Raw genomic sequence first — 22,798 nt, 5'->3', positions numbered from 1 at the left:
AAACCCTCCCCCGTGTGTCAGCCTGCCTGAGCATGGACTGCAGCTACCCCGAGACAGTGCTTAGCAAACATACCAAAGGCTTTCTGGGCATCAGAGAGGTGATATTATCCAGCTCTGCTGTTATCATTGCCTCCTCCTTGGGTGTACAGGAGGGCTGTCAGAGGCGGGGAGAGAGAGATGGACGGTATGGAAAGGCAAAGGAAAGAGAAAAGTTTTTTTATGAGCGAATTTTGGAGGGTCTCATCTCTGCCTGTCCAGCATGGGACTCCTGAGGAATGAGGCCTCATTTCCTGTAGCTGAGCATGCCTGTGCTTCCTGCTGGCTGCACCCGCTGGAAAATGCCCTGCCTGACATGCCACTGAGCTGAGGATCTGGGGAGAATGATGGAGCAGTCGGGGCTGGGAACGGTGTGTGGTGCTAGGCCTTGGGAGCTGAGCCTCACCAGCATCCTTCTGCCTCTCATCATCTCCCTAACATTCACCCTGCCTGTAAGGCACTGGTTGGTAAGGGCTAGAATGAACACTGGAGTATCTTTTGTCCCAGGAATCACCTCAAACTGGAGGTCTCCCCAGACTGGGGTCAGCAAGGCCAGATTGTGCCCTCGATCTCCGGCTTCCAGGTTGAGTGTGGGACCGCAGAGGAAGGCTGAGGTTAGAGTTTGGCTATGGATCTAATTACTCCCCCAGATGTGTGTATGCATGTCACAACATCACCAGACACAGTCCGCACGTCCCCAGTTGCTCACCAGTGAGTCACGACAGACTGGAAAAATACAATCCCACTCTGATGCTGCGACAGATCTGTGAGTGCTCTCTAGTAATACGTGAGTAGTGTATGTGAGCAGCCAGCAGGGACAGTCAGCATCTGACGTTGCTAGCTTGAAGAGTGGGATGTTTACTGTACGGCTGTGTTGAGTTCAACGGGGAATGACTCAGGGCAGACCTTCAAGACATGCTTGAGGCTCTTTTGGAATGATGCTCATCAAGTTCTGAAGACACCCACTTGACCTCCCTCCCCTTCCCTTCAAGCCCATCACACAAGCATTGGGCAATCAAAGCCCTAAATCACAGGTATTGAGGAAACAAGGGAAGTCCTGTTTTATCATGAGACATTTCTGCTAAGAGGGAAGGAATTCATCCTGGTGGGTGTTTGGGGAGAAGCACTCTCTGGAGTTTGACCTATCCGGGGCACTGTGATGAGCTAGTGAGTGAGTTGGTGATCGGGGAAAAAGCAATGCCTCTCCACCATCCTCCCTCCTTACTGGGTACTCCTATGTAGTGGCATCCAGACACAAATTCCTGCTGAGTGGGATTCTCCTTTGAGACAGGACCAGCCAGCTCCTGTCTCAAAGGCTGAGAGGGGGCACCAGCTCCTTGCTCCCAGTTGGAGGAATAGACCATACAGCACACATAGGCTGGCGATTCCTCCCCTCTTAGGAAGCTCTGGATGCTGCCAGTGCTGCCAGATGTGCACAGCTGGGTCACAGATATGCTGCTGTGGGGGACACTCACAACATGCCCAGGTCTTTGCTGGGATCAGGAGAGATCCCACAGTGATCTGAAGTGCAGGCGAGAAACTGAATATTCCTGGGTTCTGCGGCCTTTTCTTCAAAGGCCCATCTGTGGAAGGAGCCAGTGCTGATCCAGATGTGGGACCAGAAGGAATGTTCTTTAAGCCTTTACATGTCACCCCTTTGCACTTGCATACTTAAGAGTTGGACAGCAAGGAGAAGATGGTCTGGTCTCCTACTGTGTTGGACTTGGAGGACTGGAGAGGCAGAGCCTCTGCCTGGTGAAGGGATGGATCCCAGACATGATCAGCTGCTGGAAACCCATTCTATGGCCTGTGGCATTTATATGGAGTAGTTAGGAGGCTGCAGGGTGTTGCTGGGGTATAGTGCCGTGGCTAAGGTTGCTGCACCACTGTTCTCTCCCCTTGGCCTTCCCAGGCAGAGGAGACAAGGCAAGACTTCAGTGAAGAGAAAGGGAAGGGAGCTAGGTGGACATTCTGACAAGCCCTTGGGGGCACTGAGCTGCCATGAGCAGCAAGGAGTTTGGTGCTGCTCTGTGTCCCCCTGAGATGGACAGTTCTAACTCTCTGGCTCTGCATCTCTGATCAGCTTGACCACAAGTGCCAACTGTTTGCCTTCAACTATCATATCCTACCAGCCACTACTTCTTCCTTGGCACTGATTCCTGTCTCCTATTGTTTGGATTCATCCACCGCCAAAAGCAGGTCATGGAATAATAGAATTACAGATTCACAGAATGATTCTGGTTGGCAGGAACCTTAAAGATCATTTAGTTCCAACCCCCCTGCCATGGCAGGGACAGCTTGCTCACAGCTCCATCTAGCCTTGTCTTGGATACTTCCAGGGATGGGATGCTGAGTCTGTGTGAGCCGCATTAGACTCCAATGCGGGTGAGAGCCTCAGTATCAGACCTCCAGCTGGAAAGCACTGCAAGCCAGACCCACATGGTCGGTTTGGCATCTAAGCTGCTGTTGAAAATAACTTGCTTGTCTGAGGTGAAGCTCTGTGGTATCTCATCTGCTCGGGTCTGCTGCTGGAGGACAAGACTAGGTCCTGTTTCAGGGAAATGATGGAAGACAGAATAGTATAGGAAAGACATGAAGCTGACACAGAGATCAGAGGAAGCTTAAAAGCACCTGGATCCAAAGAGTTGGCATCAAACTCATAAACCCCATGTGAGAGCATAGCAAGAGACATGTTCCTGGGTCAGCTCCTGACCCTAAAGTTTTGGGTAAGAGCTTTCTATGGCTTGACACTCTGCTGAGGTGCTGAGCACTGGGCTGATGGCTTAAGGGTGAATTTTACTGTAGTCTCAAACAATTTGTCAAGTGACTAGTGTAAAATGTCTCTCTTCCTCAGGATCACGACACTTCATCTTGTGGGGCTGCAGTCACAGGTTTGAGGGTTTGGTGGCTGTATAAGCAAACAGCAAGAATAAGCCCCCGAGTGAGACCCAAATAGCTGCTGATGGGTATCCAGGGACTGACCTGACTGGTGTGTTTTGTCCTTTTATATCCAGGTCTGTCCTGAGCATCTGGACTCAGACAATGGTAAATGAGAAAAGAGGAACCTGGGAAATGTGGGAGGGGTCAAAAAAGGTGGCAGGAGTCAGAGATGGCTTAGACTGGCATTGGGGTGAACTGATAGCATTATGGGTTAATCCTTAGCAAAAGGGAACAGAAGCTCGCAATGCTGAAATGTCCTCCTCCCACCGTGGTGCCTCAGGCTCAGAGCCAGAGGATGTGCTAGGACTGTTTCTAGCTTGGTTGTCTGCATCATGGATGAGTTTCCAGGTGCGTTACTGGGTAGGAGTGGATCAGGCTGCTGGGTTAGAGCAGTTGGTTTAATGCTCTCTCCACTGGTTATTAGGTTGTTGCAGAGTCAAGGTGGCGTGTCAGGCTCTGGGAGCTTTGGTGAGACCACTTGTGAGGGCAGGGGACTGTGTTTAACCCTGCACGTGGCTGAAGTCTGTGGAGACAGCCCCATTTCCAACGCCGAAAGGGACTGCGGTTTTCTGCCGGCATGAATGGGTCTGTGTCTGCACGGGAAGGACGGAGGCGGGAGCTGCACGATGCTATTCCTTACGCCTCCCGAGCGAAGGACGAGACAGGGAGAGGTTTCCCCCGCGTCTGTGACGCTGGCGCGTTCCCCAGCCCGAGGCTGACGCCGGGCTGGCGAAGCTGCTCTGGGTCACAGGGGTGTCTGCACGCTGCTTCCCAAGGCACACAGCAGAGTCAGCCGTGCGCCCGCACGTCAAATGTCCGTCCGGCCACCTGCCTCTGAATCACAGCGCTCGGGTCCTGCCTGAGAGCGGGGGGATTTCCCAGCGCCCAGCACAAGGGTTTGCGTGCGGAGAAGCCTCCTTGCAGGCAGCTGGAAATCGTCTCCAAAGGCACATTCCTGGAAAAGCCAGGGCTGACAATGTCGCTGAGTGGGTGGAAGTCCCTGAGGACTTCGCTGTGTTTTGTGGGTTCTGCCCCTGCAGTAAGCACGGGGGCAGAAGGTGCTGGCCTTGCTGCACCCCCTGGAGAGGGGGTCTTTTTCTCAAGTGCTTCCTTATATTTTCCTTCAGTTCAGGGTATCTCCAAAGCCATCTCCCTCCACAAAATGGACAAGTCCTGACACTTACGTGGCTGAGCGGGGGCATAAAAAAGCTGTGGGTTACTGGGGCTGTGACACCCTGACAGGGATCAATGGAACCCCTTTGATGGGGGTTTGCTTGCCTGGTTGCTCTCGGTGTGGGCTGCAGGATGATCAGAGTGAGTGTGGGACGGCTTTGCTTGCTGTTTCCCCACAAGGATGCTCCTTCCCTGGCCTCGTGCCCACTCCTTCCAGTGCTGGGCACTCTTTCCCTGAGTTTCCCAGGGGAGAAACTGCTTTCATATTTCTTGTGCTTCCATAGCATGTAGCTGATGTGGGAGATGCTGGGTTTCCAGTTAAGACATTGTGGCAGCAGGGACCTGTCTGAATGTGATTCTTTGGGCATGTGAGTGGAGGGTGCCCACCACATCCCCTGAGCTGCTTCTCGCTCACTGCCCGTGAGGAAAGAATATTTTAGCATCAGCCAGGCATGGATACCAAACAAGCAGCTGGCAAAAGCGCAAATATTTTGGCTACCCCAACACATCTGTTTAGAAGCAGCTCAACCCCAATTTTAAACAAAATGGGGAAGAAAATACATTAATTGAAGCCATGTCCTTAGGAACGCAATCCCTTGGCTGGGGCCCAGCAATGGCAGCCTCGTTGGGAGATCATGTGTCACACAGCCGAGACAATCTCCCTGGGTCTGTTGTGAGCCCCTTGTGCTGCTTTTGGGCGGCTCACACATGTCCTACAGAAGCTGAGGGAAGCTGTACCTGGCTGTGTGAATGCATGGCACTCTTGCAGGAGTACATACTCTGGAAGCATCACACCTCCCACAGCAGCATCCTGTTTCTTGGGAAGGAGTCAGTGTCAGGGGTTGACTGCTCCTGTTCTGCTTCATCTTTTGAGGGAAGGATCCAACCCTGGGAGATCCTAAAAAAGATCAACTGTTTTCCCAGCAGCCCCTGGCTTCATGTGTGGGACGTGGATTATTAGATTGGGAACAGCTGATCCAAAGTCTGTTGGCAAATCCATGAAGAGTCAGTGAAGCTTAGACACTACTCTCCTGATAGCCTCCTTTAGTTGACCTCAGACCTTGTTAATCTCTCAGAGGCAAGCCTGCAAAAATAGCTTAAGACGGGAAATTGGTGTGTGGAATGAAAAAGGGAGATTCCCAAGCTTCTCATCTGCTTCTCCAGTGAGCTCTGCAGCCCTTCCTGAGCTCAGTGGTGTTGCAGGTATCTGGGATATTTAGATTGAACTCACAGGTGAGGAATGCCTGCACTGTGGTTGGGGCAACATGCCCAACCCCACTGATACACTGCTGCCAGGATGGTCGCTATGTTACCCAGTGCCCCATGTGTCCCACAACACTGCTGTCCTTCTACCCATCTACTTCCTTACAGCGGAGGCAGCACAACCTGTCCAGCTGCCCCAGTTTGGTATGTGGAGGTCTGTGGGAAGTGCTGGAGGGAGGCCAGCCCCCCCCCGACTACTGCAGCAGGGGGCTCTCCTCTCTCTTGCAGCAGAACAAAACTCATGAGCTCAGGGGTCGCTGGGGTTTGGAAAGGAGGCTGGAGACGCCCAATGTACAGAAATAGGGATAGGGAAGGAACCAGCTGCCCCATAGCCCATGGGGTGCCCACACTGCAGCACTCAGCACTGGGTGAAGTCCTGAGGGAGAGGCCCTGGCTTCCCAGCAGGGCTGTACCGAAGACCCACTGGATGCCCCTTAAGTGGCAATGCTTGGTGGTGTCATTGGGTCTGTCCAAACGTCGACTAGGGTTGGCATTCCCATGGGCTCCCTGTCCATGCTGGAATTGGCCATGCTCTGACATGGAGAAAGGCAATGGTTAACAGCTGTGCCATCATTATTCTTACACAACCTCCTTCATAGTATGCAGCCAGCCTCCGGGATATAATAAGTACTAATGTCCTGGGCAGAGGCGATGGGGGCAGGGAGCGCCTCAGAGGAAATCCTTGGCTCATGTCAATCAGCACAACTTTTTATTTTACAGATCACACTGCAGAGCACTTCCAAGTATGAACAAACCTAAATGAAGACAGCTGGCAGAGGCTCTTGTCATCTAATTCCTTCCAGATGTGTGGTCATATGCTGCAGTTTCTGACTAACGACATCCCAGAGGAAAGCCCTGGAGATGCGGCAGCGATGGGGTGGGTGAGGGGCATGCCAGGAACCTGTTGGTGGGCTGGCAGCACTGACTCCCCAGGAGCTGCTGTCTGGAGACCCTGGGGAGGGGCCTTCTGCTCTCCCCCTCTTCCCCCTGCCATCAGCAGGGCTCAATGGGTGGCACACGGCTGCCTCTGCTACGCTTGGGCACCCAGGCAGCTCTCCACAGGTGGGTAAAGCTACTTAATCCAAGAGCTGTATCCTGCAGAGATAGCCACTTTATGGCCTGGAAGCCAAAAAAACCGCACTTAGTAGGGTTGTGCTGGAGCAAATCAGCAATGTTTTCTGATAATGAATTGAGGTTGAAGCGTTTATGCTGCTTCCCGCTTGCGAGCCCATTCAGATCTCTCTGCGGGATGCCTCTGTCTGCCGCAGAGATGTCTGAGAAATCAGTCTGGGTGGGAAGATTTGTAAATCCTGCCGCCTCCTCCTGAGATATCTGCCCTGCACGTTCCCATTTTATGTTCCTGCACAGCCTGGATTATATTAGAGCTGTGCACAGTCTCCAGTGGGTTTAGTTTTCTCACCCCCCTGTGGGGGAGACAGTGCTAGTTTGATGACCTGGGGCTTAGGAGATGCTCAGTGGCTTGGAGATGGGGCAGGAACTGGGGGGGACCAGCCCTTCTGACTGCAGGTGGGAGATCCTGTCTTCTCAGAGTATTGCCTCCTTCACATGGTCTTTCAGAAACTGCAGCCCATCTGGGGCCAGGCTTGCTGCTTTAGGAAGAGGAGTCATTTTTGGTCTACCCATGGTCCCTGTTCTCCCCTCTTCCTCTCCACACCTTTGCAATTAACCTCTGAACTCTGGCTAATCCCAGGATTAGCACGTCATGGGCTATTGGTTATGTCTTCCAACACCCCTTCTGTGTCCCAACATCCTGACAAACTTGCAGGGGGGTCCGGAAAGCCAGGTTGCCCCTGAGAAGGGAGGAGACTTGTAAAGAATGCGCAATGTCAGGAGCCTGAAGGGTGGTGAGAGATAATCTGGGGGTCACCTGTGACTGATAATGATCTCCCAAAGCTTGGGACCAGGGTGGAGGGGCACAAAGAGTCTGAGGGGCTGTGGCAGCCACTTCAGCCTCCCTACCTTGGCCCCTTCTGCCAGGCAGTATGGGCTGCATACGAAAGGAAAATCCTGGTGGGCTTTCAGTGAAGGTGTAAATATCTCCTCTGGCTGCAGGCAGGCTGCAGGCAAAGAAGTAGCTTGTGGCTTTGGTGCAGCGTCTCCTCCAGGACTTATTTCCTCTTGAGGGTGTCCTTGGGCAAAGGGAGAACTTGCTCATGGGGTTTATTCAATATCAGTGCTTGAGATGCACTCCAGGTCTGTGGGGGAGCTTTCTGCTCCCTTCTCAGCCCTCCTCTGCCTTGCCTATGCCTCCCTGGGGGCACTTCACAGCTCCCAGATGACTGATTTTCAAAGGGAGCCCCGGAGAGATTCACATTTAACCTAACAGAGGCAGTGAAGTGACCTCTGTCACTTCTCCCTCAAGATGAAAACTCCCAGCCGTGATGAAGCATTAGGCAGTACAGTCAATTTAGCCATGAGAGCTGCTTTTTACATCCAAGACATCCAGCTGTGTAATGGACCACACAGTGGAAATAATAGAAGTAGCGAGGGACTCATGCTGGGGTTGGCCCAAAGGAAAACAAAGACTACAGGGGAAAGCCTCATAGATAGTGGTCAAGACATGCTGAAGGGACCCTGGTGCCTGTTTCCCTTACCTGAGGGGTTTGTCTCTGGCTTTGAGTGCCTGTTAACTCCCTTGCCTTAAGTGCCTGTGCTCTCTCCTTCTCATGTAACTCCATGAGTTTCTCCAGAACCCTGGGCTGGGGGGAGAACAATGAGCCCAGTTGCTGGAGCAATTCCTTGCCACACTGACAAGGTGCTGGGGGGCTGAGCCTGGTGGGTGCTGCCTGGAGGAGAGAAAACTCCTGGAAAGGCACCAGCAGTGTGGGCTGCAGGTTTCCTTTCTCGCTGGGGCAGAGGAGCAGCACTTTCTCCTGCTTCCACTGTGCCCCAAATGGCACAGTGGAAATGGGAGGGGAGCTGCTCCCTGGAGGCCGCCTGGGAACGAGGAGGTCAGCATGAGCTGGCAGTTTGTTTGTTTGCACCTCTCGTTACATGCTGGGAGCGGGACTGAGGGCAGATGCAGACACACTCAAGAGGAAGTGGGCAATAAGCTCATGTCCCTGCCGTACCATATGCTGTGTGTGTACAGGGTGTTTGGTTTCCTATTGATCCCATCCAGAGATAGTTGGCACAGAAGATGCAGAGATGTGCTTTGTGATTTCCTTAAGCTGAAGGTTTCCCTGCCTCTTTCTTCCACTCGCAGCCAGGTTTGTGTGTGAGGCACCTGAAGTGGCGAGCCGCTGCGCTCTGCCCCAGTACTGGCTGTGTTTGTAGGGAGGTGGGCTGGTGGCTGTTTGTCTCAGGAGTGACTCAGGCTAATGAACCCAATCCGGCCAGGCACAGGAGCACCTCTTTGGAAGGCGCCTTTTGCTCCTGGGACCCAGTCTGGCCCTGCTGCTGGTGAGCTCTCTGCTGGATGTGGAGGGTCAATGCGTAGGGCAACACGTACTAACTGGACACAGGACAGTGGTTTCCAGCTCCAGTGACCACAGCATCACCTCATCTGGGATGTCCCAGTCAAACCCAGTACAACGATGATGGCCCAACTGCAGCCGTGCTCTGACATGCATCAGACTGATCCATGAAGGCCCAGCCTCCCACAGTCCATGGCAGTGTTCCTTTCTCTGGTGGCTCTGCTCCCTGCTTTGGCTTTTCTTCCTCTGTCCCTCAGTTCCCTCCTCAGCTTCTGCCTCTTACCTGGGCTTCCTTTATTCCTGGAGCAGTATATCATCCTGCCTAGAGATGATCTTCTGCCACAGGGGCTTCACCTGCATGAAATGGCCATTTTGTCCATGAGCTGCTAGTGAGGGAACGAGCAGGGGAATCCACATGAGGACAGGACCATTCTGAGGTCTGATGCTAGGAGGTACTGTCCCTACACTGGGGCATGCTGAATTGACTTTTTCTACCTGGAGGATTTTACTGGCAGGCTGATGTACTCCAGGTGTCATGGAAAATAGAGCATCACATCATGCTTTGCTGAAACAGCACATACCCTGTGAGAGATGCCAACTCTGAGCATCTGAAGGATGAAGCGCTGTGGTATGAAGAGATGTGAGGGCTATGTTGGAGCATTCCTTCTGCTGTGACGTGGGGGGAACCTGCCAGAGTGGGAAGGATAAATCAGTGGAGCCCTTCCCTCAAGTTGTACAAGTTCACCTGAGCAGAAAGATACCAAAAAAAAAAAAAAAGGGAATTGCTAGAGAGCAGCTGAAGTCAGAGACAGGTGAAGACTAGTAAGTAGTGCAGGAGAGCCATGATATCCAGTACTGAAGCAGGACAGCTGTGGGGAGGAGAGGCATGACACAGATGAGAAGGCTGGACTTCAGGCAGCATTTATGAGTCCGTGGAACCTTATCCCCAGGAAGGGGCTGGCTGCTCCCTGTTTGCATTGGTTTCAGTCACGCTTTGGCTCCCAGCTGGAGAATGGACTAGAAAGAAATCGGTGGTACTTTCCCATCTTCTCACCCTTCCTGGCAGTGGTGGTGAAGGGAGTACCAGGGAGGGAGTTTAGGAAATAGAGTTACAAGGTGCAAGTACCTCTGAGGACAGCCAGCCCTGCCCCGTCTGATTTCTGTGATATCAAGGTGTGCACCCTGAGCCTCTGAGCAATGCTTTGTTTGTAAACACTTGTTAAAAAAACATTAAAAAAATAAAAGACTTTTGAGATTATTTTGGTCTTGCCACATCACCAGGTGCTGGAAGAGCTCTGGCTGCCCACAGAGCAGGACTTGGGTAAGCCTCAGGCATGCCACTGAGGATTCCCTGGTTTCAGGGAGGAAAACTTCTGGGAAGAAGCACCACCAGCTTCTGTGAAATGCTTTCATTCATTGCTGTCCAGGCGGGAACTGATCCTGGCAAAAAGTGGTGAGGGGATGTGTTTCGTTCCCAGCAGGGGCTGGTTTTGATCAGAAATGATCTGGCACTGGATCTCGGCACGACTGATAATTGCAACCTGCTGCCCTGAGCACCGCTTGGCCCTGAGGAGGCTCGCTTGTGTTTGCATTTGGAAAGGCCTCCTGTGCTCCCAGCAGCTCACAGTTGAATGGCTTCCAAGGCGGCTTACTTTTTTCTCTTTTTATCACCATTATTATTTTTTAATAAAGTTCCCTGATTAGCTTCTGAGGCTTCGTGGTAAAGTGATCTCAGAATTAATTTCCTCTCCTTGGCTACTCACAGTGGTTTTCAAGCCAGCTCAGCACTGCTGCAAAGTGAGACTAAGCATGGTGACTCCCAGCAGGCTGAGAGGAAGCCCAGGACACTGACTCTGTCCTGATGCCACAGCACTCTTTGGGAAATACCACATGGGCCATGGGGTGAGGGAGAGCAACGGTGTACGTGCGGAGTGTGGTATGGGGAGTGCAGTATACACCCAAGGTCATCTCCTTGACTTCATTCTCCTCTGCATCTGCTGTAAGGCTTTTCTCCACTCCTCAGAAAGCACTGTTTATTAACATCAGTTGTGTTATTAATAACAGTAATTAAAACATCGGCAGTAATACCAATGCATAGTGTTAGTTGCTATTTGCAGAACTGAGAACAGAAGGAACCAAGTCTGCATAGAGAGAAGACATTGCAGATGCCATGAGCTCTTCTCTTTTTACCATCTTCTCTGTCTTTTCCCCCTCTACAAAGCCAAGAAAAAGCTTTTCCTGCTCTCCTTTAGGTGCTGGGGCTGCAGAACACCAGAGCTGTGGGGCCCCACAGGGAAGGCAGGTGGATTGTAGAAGCCCAGGCTGGGTTGCACATGAGTCCTGGCTTGGCAAACACCACAGTGACAAACAAAGCTGACCTGGGAGAGCACTTCCAGCATATCCCTGGTCACTGAAGAGGACAGGACAGGACAAGTTCAAGGCTCATTTGTCCAGAGTCCAAACTGAGTGGGGTGGAAGCAGTGGTGTGAGTGGATCAGAGAAGTGGAGAGGGATGAGCAGAAGAAACTTTGGGTTCCTTACTGAGAAGCCTTAGCCAGCCTTACCCATAGCCACTGGCAGACAGAGGGGACATCCTGGTTTAGGGTGAGCAACAGACAATGAACTGAAAGGGCAGGCATGCCCCTGGCCTCGTTGCCCTGTTGGAGCATACAGAGCATGGCCACTGGCATTTTCCTTCACAGTGTGGTGAGGCAGATGCACAGACAGGAAGGGAACATACCTTTGCTGGAAAACATAATGTATTAGGGTCAAATGCTGTAGTGGCTGGGCTTCCCAGAGAGAGGGACAGTGGTACTTGGAAGCACCACAGGGCTCTTGTGTTTACAAACATTAGTGATCAGCAAGCTCTTTGCAAGCTTGCACTGCATCCAAGCTGCTCTGGCCAGCTGTTCTCTACTGGCTGTTAATCCTCACTAATTCGCTTGTCTAGAGCCTGAAGGCTCCTACATACTCCTGAGTACTAGGGGTCTGTGTGGAGGATGGATATCCTTATTCACCTTTTCCCTCTCTTCCTCTTCCTTCCCTACTGAGGTCCTTTGCTCTTTGGCTGTGTTTTTCCCTTACTGCAACACCTCACCTCCCTGCCCAGCTTTAGTCTTTGGCTGGCCTGAGGGAAAGGGCATGCATTGCTAGCATATATTGCTTTGCTTGCCTTCATTTCCTCAGGACCTTCTCTCCCAAGCTGACGTGCTGAAGATAACATATCTCTCCCCCCCCTTTGCCTTGCTTGCCTTTCCCCTTTATTGCGTGTATTTCTCTCTCTCCCTCCATCCCTGTGATTGAAACTTGGCAGGAAATTCAGATATGCTCAGTCATTAAAGTGACTAGGGAAAGGCCAGATCACAGCCTGAAGCAGCGGAGGGAGTGGAAATGGGCTCTCAGCTGATCCCCATCATTTCCACATCAGCTGGGAATGAGATCCCTCCTCCCTGTGCTAGCAGCAGCCCCTGGCTGACCCCAGAAAACTGGCAGTGCTTGCCTACCCAAATGGGAAGTGGGATCTGCTGGGACAACTTCCTTGATGCTCCTGCCCTTTCTTTTGGGTTGGAAAATGAACAAGTGTGTTGGGTAGTCCCTGGGAGAGGGGATAAATGGGAAGCTGCATCTGGTAGTTGAGGGGCAGATCCCTTGAGCTGTGCTCTGGAACCAGTGTGCTGGTGTTGGATGGCAGTGCTTGGGTCTGTGTGTGCATTGTTGCTGTGTTTGCGTGTGCGTGCCTGTTCACACAGTGGGATGCTGCTGAGGCCAAGCTATCTGTACCCATCGGGTGTGCTGTGCTTTCTATGGGCAGAGGTTTTGTCTTTCCTTGCTGCTCCATCATTCCCCATCTCTGTGCTACATGGCCAGGTCTGCCCCCCAAAATGACAGGACAGGAGGCAAAACAGGGAGCAATTTCCTGTAGCAAGTGCATGGCCTCAAGCAAGGGAGCACTGTGGTCTAGCTTGAAAAGGAAATAAGGGCAGTGCAATAGTGGAATAAATGTTGCAGGGAGATAGAGAGGCTCTGGTGTGTCACACCTTTCAGTGTCAGATGAATGGGGCACAGGCTGAAATGCAAAGAGGCCAAACTCCAGGCAGATAAAAGGGGTGATTGTGCAACCCTTGAAACCAGCAAATAATTAAGTGCAGAACACATGAAATATTTTTAATGACCAAGAAGAGCATTGGCCAATTGCTTTATAAAGTGCCCCAGGTGGTGCTGGTTAGCCATTGGAGCCAGGATCGGGAGAGGCTTTGGCCAGGGTCAGGTTCTCAGGGCTGGGTGCCCAGCTGTGGCAATGGTAGGTAGCTGGACACACGCAGTCAGGAGAAACCCCAGAGAGAGCAAAGGGTGCCGTGGGGAGCAGAGGTTATGTTTTGCTGAAGCTGATGGTCTATGACCCTGCTACTGTTTTCCACTGGGGCTGGGAGGCAGGACACCATGATAGATGAGACCTCCTGTTTCTGTTTGGTGACAAGGAGGATAACAATCAGTGATGGCGTCTGTTATGGCAAGAGCATGGTTTGTGGTAGCTGGCTGGACCATGCCTTCTTCAGCTTCACGTTGGTGCAGCTCTGGTGGCATTCTTATGGCATGAAGTCACTGGATCTGGATGTACAACAGCTCTGGCCAAGGCTGGGCTTTGATGTGCTGTGGTTTTGTTCTTGCAGCTTCCCCAAGAGATGTCTTTCAGGCAACATCCCAGCTTCCCCATGGGACAGTGCAAATGCCAGACGTCATTAGGTCTAGAGCAGATGTAAGGAGAAGCCACAGTTTCTATGTCAGCTAACACTGCCCTGTCTTGGGCTTGTTTGGAGTGAGGTGATGTGAGCAACCTGTCCAGAGCAGGTCTTTGGGAGTTCCTACCTGGATAAGGCAGATCTTGGGAACGACAGGAACTGACAGTCTTCGTAAGTCATCCTGCTCCCTTGTTCTCCAAGCGCATGGATGCTGGCCAGACCATATGAGGTTGGCTCGTCAATACTCATGGTGTAAAAGTGCTTTGTGGGTTCTGTTAGGAGATCTCTAGTGTCCCCCACGTGGGATCTTGGTCAGCCTCAGCTCCCTCATGGAGTTCAGCCTACCACCAGCACGCTTTAAGGGAAGCCAGACTAGAACGCTAGCTGAGATGGCCCTTGGAAGTCAGTCTCCCGAGCAGAAAGGAGCTTTATGAGTGTTACTGGAAGCTGCTGTGGCTGAGTTACCAGAAATAAACCACTTCGATTTGAGGCCAAGTGCTCTCAGACCACTGCATTTCCCACTCTGGTGGCTGGGCCACCTTCCTAGTGCTTTTGCGTCTCAGCAGGGAGATATTCTGTAAATGCCACCCACTACTCTTGCTGATTTGGGTGGGTGGCAATGAGGCAGGAAGACAAAGGTGGGTGCCTTGCCGAAGGCTCCTGTTAACATGGAATTTTTTTTTTTTTTTTCTCTTTTCTGGGAAATGGGTTTTAAAAGAAGTAGCAATAATAACTCCTTTTCATTCCCAGGCAATTGCAGGGCTGGGGGGCAGGAGGCAGCTGGAAAGAGATGCTCTGCCCACAGTCCGGGAGCAGAGGATGTGTCTCTAGGGAGGCACAGATGCCTCAAATGAAGACTTTGCACACATGGGGGTGGCAGGATAAGTGGCCTTTAGCCAACGCATCCCTGCTATTCTCCTGCCTGTCTTTGATTTTAAATAAACTGGAAACATGACGCACAAGCTGCGTGTTAACCTGCTCCCCGTCAGGAAGCATGGGGGCTGATGCCTACACAGACCTCAGCAGATGGGATTTTTTTTCCCATCACCCCAGGAAAAGGGGGCAGGGACCTATCAGCCTTGGGTCCTAGAGCGGGGACTGAGGCAAGGAGGGGTTTGCCTGCTGCATGCAGAGGAGGGAAACCTGAGCCCAGTGCTTTAATCCCAAATTCATGTTTTCTCTTCTGTGGGAATACCTGGTGAAGAGACAAAAGCTGAGAAAAACAGGGATGTGCAAAGATTATGTGTGGCTCAGGGCAAAAGTTGTGATTGGTACCACCTCTGTGTTAGGATGGAGCATCATCTGACAATTCAGGACTCCTGAAAATTTCCCTTGCTGAGTCTTTGAGCTTTGCGGAGACAAAGAGCCTGCCAATAAATCCTCTTGGCCAGTGCAGGGAGTTGCCTTCTCTTCCAGGATCCTTCTTCAAGGGCAGGGTTTTTTGGTGGAAAGAGTGTGGCAAGAGCCCTCAGTGGCTGAGGCTGGTGCCCTTTTAGGAGCACACTGTCCCTGCTGCACTGTGAACAGCCAGCCCTGCCTGCAGCATGGCCAGTGCACCAAATCCACCAACTTGGCCAATATCCTAAACCCAGATAACACAGTCAATTGCCAGGCACTGCCTGGTTTTCTGCCCTGGAGTCAGGGAGAAGGAATGTGGGTGGCTCTGCGTGCTGACGCTATCTATGCCATGGTGGTGGTTAGCCCTTCTCAGTGTTGATTTCCAGCCTCCCTGGGGGTTGGGAACCAGCAGGAACTCTTCCCCATGGTCCCATGTGGCCTGAGCTTGGATGCACAGGGCAATAATCCTACATAGAGGGGGTGGGTCAGGGTGATGTTGGAGGGTATTAGTATGCCCTATTGTGTCTCATGCTTGGTATAACATCTGGTAGCTCATCATACATATGGTGCTGCCTTACCCTGTCATGTCACCCTGTGGAGCTGGGATTGCAGGCCACAGCCCAAAGTCTGCCAGACCACATTCTCTGGCATGGGACCTGTTCCTTCTTATATCACCTCTATCCTGAAGCCCTCAGAGGCCTGTGAGGAGCAGGTTGTGGACTCTGCAAACTGTTACTGCTCTTTGCTGTCCCCCAGCCTTTTCCTTGTGATATGACTAGTAGTGTCTCCAGTGCATGATCAAAAGCCTGGTGTTCTCCATTGCCTGGAAAGCACAATCGTTGCCACGTGGTGGGGATGGCTACGGATGTTGGGATGGAGGTGTACTTCTTCTCACAGAGCAAGAGAGTGGCCCAGCAAGGAGGAATTTCCCTACCCTTGATGCAGCAGAAGGCATCAGATGTTTTACCTACAACCCAAAATACCCTAAGATAGACCCAGTTATCTCTCAGCAGAGAACGTAGCAACTTGTTGAAGGGGCACTATCCACTTAAAAATGCACTTCTCTCGCATAGTTATTTCCATCCCCTTGCTGGGCTGTGAAGTTCCCAAGAGCGGAGGAAAACGCTCACGCTCGGCTCCTGGCTGGGTCATGCGGTGTGTGTGTCAGCACTTTGGGTGCAATCAGTTTTCGTTTGGTCAGTGAGTTCTTCCGTTGTTTGGGTGGGCCTTGCACAAACTTTGGGGGAGAGCGAAAGCTTTTTTAGAAAGTGGAATATATGACTGTGAAACCACAAGAGTGTTGGAGGGTCGCAGGCGTGGGTAGGAGAGCCTAAATGGCTCCTGGATTTCAGGATATTAGTCACCATCACTATCACTTTCCTGGCCTACTGCTCCCTGCTACCCACCTTTTGTCAGCATCCTAATTCTCCATGAATCATGTAGGATTTTGGGAAGACCATTCTTTCCTCACCATCTGTACAATTCATAGTGCCTCATGGCTGCTACTGTGACATAAAAAAATGTTAGTAAAATAACCACAACACACTCATTTTGGAAACATATGAGAATTCAAATTGACAGTTTCCCTCTATACTTAGGAGTAAAACCACAGGTCCTGGAAAAGCTCCAGCTGGTATGAGGCTTAGCACGCAAAAATGTCCAGGAATATTTGAGGTATGATAGAGGGAAAAACTTTCTGTCAGGCTGGTTAATGCAGGGGCAAACAATCTAAGGGTACAATGGGAAATCCTTCCTGTGATGTTTTCAGAGGGTCTTAGACTAGTGTCTCTCAGATAGTGCTGGTGATACCTGAGCAGGGTCCCTTTCATGCCTATACCTCTACAGTCTATCCTACTTTCTCTCCTGGAAGACAAAGTCCTGTTCAATGTCTTTGTTTTTAGACTTGGGAGCTCTGTGATGGCTTGGAAGCTCTCTGATGGGTTAAGCTGAGCCTAAGGAAGGGACTGCATCTATCCATGGCCATCCTTTGTGAGAGGTATGCCATGTCAGTGACTGAAAGAGCTCCTGGAGGAGGGCTGCAGAACATAAAATAGGAGAGCAACGTAAAAGTGAGAAAAACGTTGCTGAATTTGTGGTGTCATTGTATGCTGCAGGAGTTCCTGGAAGAGCTCCCTGTCAGAGGCAAGAGCTGTCCCAAACAGCTAAGCACAATATCAAGCCCAGGAGCTGTGTCTCTGGCATGGAAAGGCAACAAGCCCTGCTACACCTGGGCGTGATGGAAAAGACACTGGACGGAGCTCACGTGCCTATGCATCCCATTACTTGAGTAGGTGTATTCAGCATCTTACCAGAAGTCTGGGGTCAAAGGATCTGGTCTGGCATCCCAGACACCACCATGCTTCCAAGAAGAAAAACTACCTACTTAATGTTATTTTTATGTTTATTTAAGATGCCAGGGGAAGGCAGTATAATGTACAGTACAAAAACAAAAAGGGTTAGTCCTTCATATAGTCTTTGGGTAAGCATCAGGATGCAGCGAGTGCTACAAATCTGCGACTCATGATGATGATTAGTCAGACACAAGGAGTAAAAGTCCCTCAAGGACTCTTAGTTATGAAAGCGGCCTCTGTCTCAGGAAGTCCTGAGCTACAATCAGCCTGGAAGACCATGCAGAGGCAATATCACTGTTGGCCTGCTCTTCTCTTCTTCTCCCTCAGGCATCTATCAGCCAGCATTGGAGACAGAGCACTTGGCTAGATTGATGCTCACTTTGACTCAGCACAGCTGTGCTTGGTCTTTATGTGTGGAGCCACAGGGAGGCTGCTGTTGCACGTAGAGTTTTGCCCATGACTCTCCCTGTCACATCAAATCCTAAATATTTTGCAAGGGAAAGCTTTACAAAGCCAAAATGTTATTCTCTTCCCTTTTCCCTGTGAAAAAGCATATTGCCTCACGTTCCCAGGGTGTTAGTCGGTGCTGTCTCTGGTCATGCCACTGGTGCCTTGGGTTTGTGCCTTGTCTGCTGTCCCTGAGGGCACCCAGCCATGGAGTTTCATGGGGCCAAGTGAGATCTGGTCCTTTTGGGCAACTGTGTTTACACCTGATCTCCACACTCAGAGTGGGAAGTGTGCCAAGAGAGGGGTGACCTGTGGAGGTCAGAAGTGAGAGGACAGATGGCCCTTTGGTATCTTTAGCTAAGCACTGCATGATCTGTACACTGCAAATTCCCTTGGGAAGAAACTGCACAGAGCCCTGTGGTGGGGAAATGAACAGGAGAGTGAATGCACAGGCTGTGGAAAACCTTCTGGGTGCTGTGAGGGAGCTGGCATTCACACCTGGTGAGGGACGAGGGGACTACTGAAGTGAGGTCCACGTTGCTTTGAGATTTGGTGAGACGCGCAGCTGATCCCAGCCCCTGGCATTGCCATGCAAAATCCAAGTGGCACAGGAAGATGTCTCCCACCTTGGTGCTGCCCTTTATGCACCAAGGCTGAGGAGCTTTCCCAGAGAAGTCTGTCAGGGAGATGTGGGGCTTGGTGTGGAGAGGCAGGCACAATCCCTTGTTCTGGAATGCTGCCTTGGAGAGACCCTCCTGAGCAGTGGCTCCTGCGCTGCACACAGTGTGCTGGGTCTGCTTGCTGGCAGGGGGTCCCTCTCTAAGACTCCTGGAGGAGTTCCCCTGCTTGTGGAAAGCCCTGCCAGGCTCCTCCTGCTCCTTCCCTCCCTTTCGCTTGGTGCTCCCCTTTGGGATCTGCGGCTGACACAGAGGACTTTTCGTTACGCTGTCTTCCTTTTTCCTCTCTGAAGGGCAGAAAAGGCCGGGATGGAGAGGAGCAGCTCCGCTCCCCCACCGGAGAAGATGACTGGTTACCAGGGGAGAGAGAGCCGGGCGCCAGCAGGTGGGGCACAGCCGCGGCCCGGCCCCGCGCAGGAAGCCGGGGCAGCCCCTGCCGTATTTGCACAGGGCTGGGCGCTGCCCCCGCGCCCGCTGCTCCCAATCCCGTCCCCCCGTGACCCTCTCCCACCAAACTGCCGCCCCCCCGGCCCGGCAGGGCTCTCCACACAACGGAGGGGCTGTGTGACCTGCCTGCTCCCAACTTGGTTGCTATAGGAAAGGGAAGAGGCTGGAGAGAATGTGTGGGGCCTATTCACGCCCCCAGCCCCGATTCACGGTGCCCCTGAGGTAATGTTTGCCCGGCTCGCCGTGATCTTGCCTGATAAAGGGGCCTCCTAAAAGCGGGGGGGGACACACCAGACCAAAGAGTCTGGGAGAAATATTTGCCTTGAATGCCAGTAAGATGTGGAAATGGGGAGGTTTAGTGGGGAGGGGGGGATGATAAGAAAGAACCCTTTGAAAAAGAGGGAGGTGGGGAAGACTGCATGCACGGCTGGCCCCACAGGCTTGCTGCCTCTGCAGAGTCCAGCCATGCATGGGAATATTGGGGTTCCTCTTCACCGCAGCCAAATGGTGACGTCGCACAGGTACCTGTGTATGAACACCTACAGTGATGCTGTGACCTGTATCCAGGGTGGTTTTCTCCTGACACCGGGGGTCCAAAAGAAGCATCAGCTCTGCAGCAGCAGCAGGGGCTATATGCCTTTCCAAAACTCACCTTTATTTCTTTCTGTCCAGCCGTCTCACCCTGAATGTTCTCATGATTCAAATTATTACTATTAGTATAATATTTCTGCTTTTGTGCAGTCAGAATGCCCTTTGGGCCCATCTTTTTGTAGTGTAATGGTTTTGTTTCAGAAAAGCACTTTGGCTGCATGTGAATCCCGGGAAACAAAACCAAAATTCCCATTGTCTAAAAACAAGCAAAACAAAACTCCAATGATTCTGTAAATGTTTCCCTGTGCAGATTAGGAACGGGAATTTTGTTACAGGGCAGGTAGTGACAACCTCTTAAATTTTCATAGCTGATCTCAGCAAACGGCCTATTTGTATACTCGATATTCTTGAGTGGCCTGATCAAAGCAATGAGATGAGTAAGTCTCTGCTGTCGGGATACTTTGTGATGAAGTGCATTCAAAATGCATTTTCAGCATTGCTGATGAGGCCCAGAGGTTTCCTCTCTGAGACAGTGTTATCTCTGCTCCAAAGGAGGCGTGAGGAGGGCGGTGGGAACATCTGGACCCTGAGGCTGAGAGAAGCAAACCAGTCTGGAGAAAGGTGCACAGCAAGGGACTGGTCAAACCATTCATTCAGAGGACTGTGTTTTAAATCAGCTGTAGTTGCTTGGCCGGGAGGCTCAGTATCAGTGGGCATGGCTGGATGGAAAGCTCTTCCCAGTGTGTCACTGGGGTCAAAAGGAAACAAAAACCGGAGTGGGGTGGAAGAGAAAAAAAAAAAGAAAAACCAGCAAATATTATAGTGGCATTTTCTCATGGGAAGGGAATATAGTATCCAGCTCTGGTAAAAAAGAAACAGAGGGGGTTGGGGCACTGCTATTGAGAAAGGCTGGGAGCCTGGGAAAAGCACTTCTATGAGAGAAGGAAAAGATGAGGGTGATTTAGGATAAGAAATGTTGTCGTTGGCTTTGACTAGAGGGAGAGCAGGTCTGTTCCTCTATTTAAATGGCACCTATCATTGTAAGAAGAAAACAGACTCCAAACAGACCATGAATATGGTTTATAAAAACCTCTGCTTATATTGAGAAAAGGGCACCTAGAAATGGGTTTCTCAGCCTTCTTTTTCTCAGCCTTTTCCTATTGCAAGGAGTAAGCTCTCACTTGGGAAAAAGAGAGAAAAAAAGAAGCCCTTGTATGTGAGGGGAAAATAAAAGGAATATCAAAATGCTTGACTGATGACTTGGGGAAGAGAAATGGTGTTCAGAGAGGTGACTTCTGGCCCTCTAAGCATATCACTTATGCAATGGGAGAGAGGCAGAAAGAAGCAGCATTGCTTTTATTTGGGATTTAATAACACTATGGCGATCTTGCCCTACCCTCCCCCCCTCGGCAGCCTTTCTGCGGATGGCAGCCTACAGCTGGGGAACACTGCCTCTCCAGCACTGGGGATACACAGCACAGAAAACAGGGAATCTGGGACTTGCTGCAAGCTTTATATTTTGTTGCAGCGGCTTGATTGGGGTCTTGCCATTGGGTCAGTTGCTGTTAATCCTGTGTTTGTATTTAGCAGATATACCTCTTGCTCTGCTTTCTGGAATTCCCTTGAAGAGAGCTCTCATGGGTGATGGAGGCTGCATCTCAGAGAGTTTATCTTTCATTTATCTGCAGAAGAACCAAGACTTGCAATACTTCTGCCATTGCTTAAGCCTAAGTCTCCTCTGCCCCCTATTTTAGGTTAATTTCATATCCATCAAAGGATGTTTTTACTTTTGGATGAAAGTTTTTCTTTAATGCCTGTGTTGCAAGTGTCCTGGTGAGGCTGTGCACAATTTCTGAGCCCTCTGAGAGCTCCCATGGCTAGTGAGGATTAAAGGAACTAGGTCAGATTTCTAAACTATAGCATACACGATGCTGCTGTTCCAGCTGGACTATCTATAAAAGCTGGAAAAGAAAATCAAGAGTCCTGGAAAGATTTTCTTGGATGTGCACTTCCCAGAACTCCCCCGAAAAGTCATCCAACTGTGCAGGCAGGAGTGCAAAAGCTTCAAAAGGTTTTTCCTAAATCAACCCAGCCAGCTGAAATCCACAGGAAAGCTTGTGAGAATTCTACTCATGAGATGACAGATAATGCAAGCAAAAAATGGAAGAAAAAGAATTTTTCTACAGGATGTCGCTCCCAGCATTTTTTAATGTGAACTAGTGCATAAATAATTGTGTTCCTCCTTCAGCCTTAAGTACAGGTAGGAGGACTTTATCACCCATTGCAGAGCAGTTCTCTCTGGGGTGAGACAGAAAGCTGTCCATGTGTACTGCAGAATGACTTGGGATGTGCAAGGAAAAATAAGGTTGCAGCCCATTGAAGCTCCCTTAGGGAAACAGAGAGGTGGAACATGGCATGCTGTAGTCTTAGGCAGCCAGTCTCCACTGACCAGGCAAAGGGGACTGTGCTGTCCATCTCATGAACTTTTTTGATCTCTGGCTTCTGTGAAAAGGGTGCTGGCCGCTCAAGCCAGGTTGGAGCCTGGCCAAAACAACATCCTGATTCTGTGGCAAGTGCTCTGGGATCAGACCACACGTGATGAGTACCCCAGATTTGTGCTGCATTGGGACGAGACTATTGTCATGACCCCTGCTGCACCCTGGGAAAGTCACTTGGCCATGGCTCACAGGAAGGAGAAAGCTTGTCTTCTCTAGATCCAGGATTTCCTCCTTCCCCCTTCCCCTCTCTCATGTCCTGCACCACATCTTACCCCACTCCTGGCATGCCAGGATCAAAAAGTAACATGGAAGCATTGTGTGGGCTGCCAGCGTTCCTGTGCCAACAAGGGTGCACGGCTGTCTTGTCCCCAGTGAGAGAGGTGGCCTTGCTTCTGCCCCGCAGCGCCACTGCTGCTTCATGACACCGGCCTGCAAAGCTGCCCACGGGACTGGGCAGCCCTGGCATGGACCAAGCACGGCTGAGCAGACTCCCCAGTGTGGGAAATTTCTAAAGAGGCAGCTTCGTTTAAACCACATTTTCATTTAACTAGTCTAAATATACTTCAGTTTCCAAACACGCACTTAAAAATAACTTACAGAAATATTTATATGGACACTGAAAGGAACTTTCCAGCTTTGGGGATTCAGCTGGAAGCCCATGGCAGAGCCTGCAACTGCCTTCCTGCTCAGTCACTCTTCGCTTGTTATTGAGCCTCTTGTTTTGGGAGTGTTTGAGTCTCTTTTTCCTTAAGTTATCTTGCTTCACTCCACCCTGCCTCAGGGACTAAGAGGGTTTTGCTTCAGTGAGGTCAAGGCTGATATTGTAGGATAGTTTTTCTCACAGTCACAATCATGATAACT

Source organism: Corvus kubaryi, unplaced genomic scaffold, assembly GCF_017639235.1.
Source record: "Corvus kubaryi isolate FWS band 111438036 unplaced genomic scaffold, C.kubaryi_AGA036_p1.0 37232, whole genome shotgun sequence".
NCBI lineage: Eukaryota > Metazoa > Chordata > Aves > Passeriformes > Corvidae > Corvus > Corvus kubaryi.
This window is presented reverse-complemented; position numbering follows the sequence as displayed.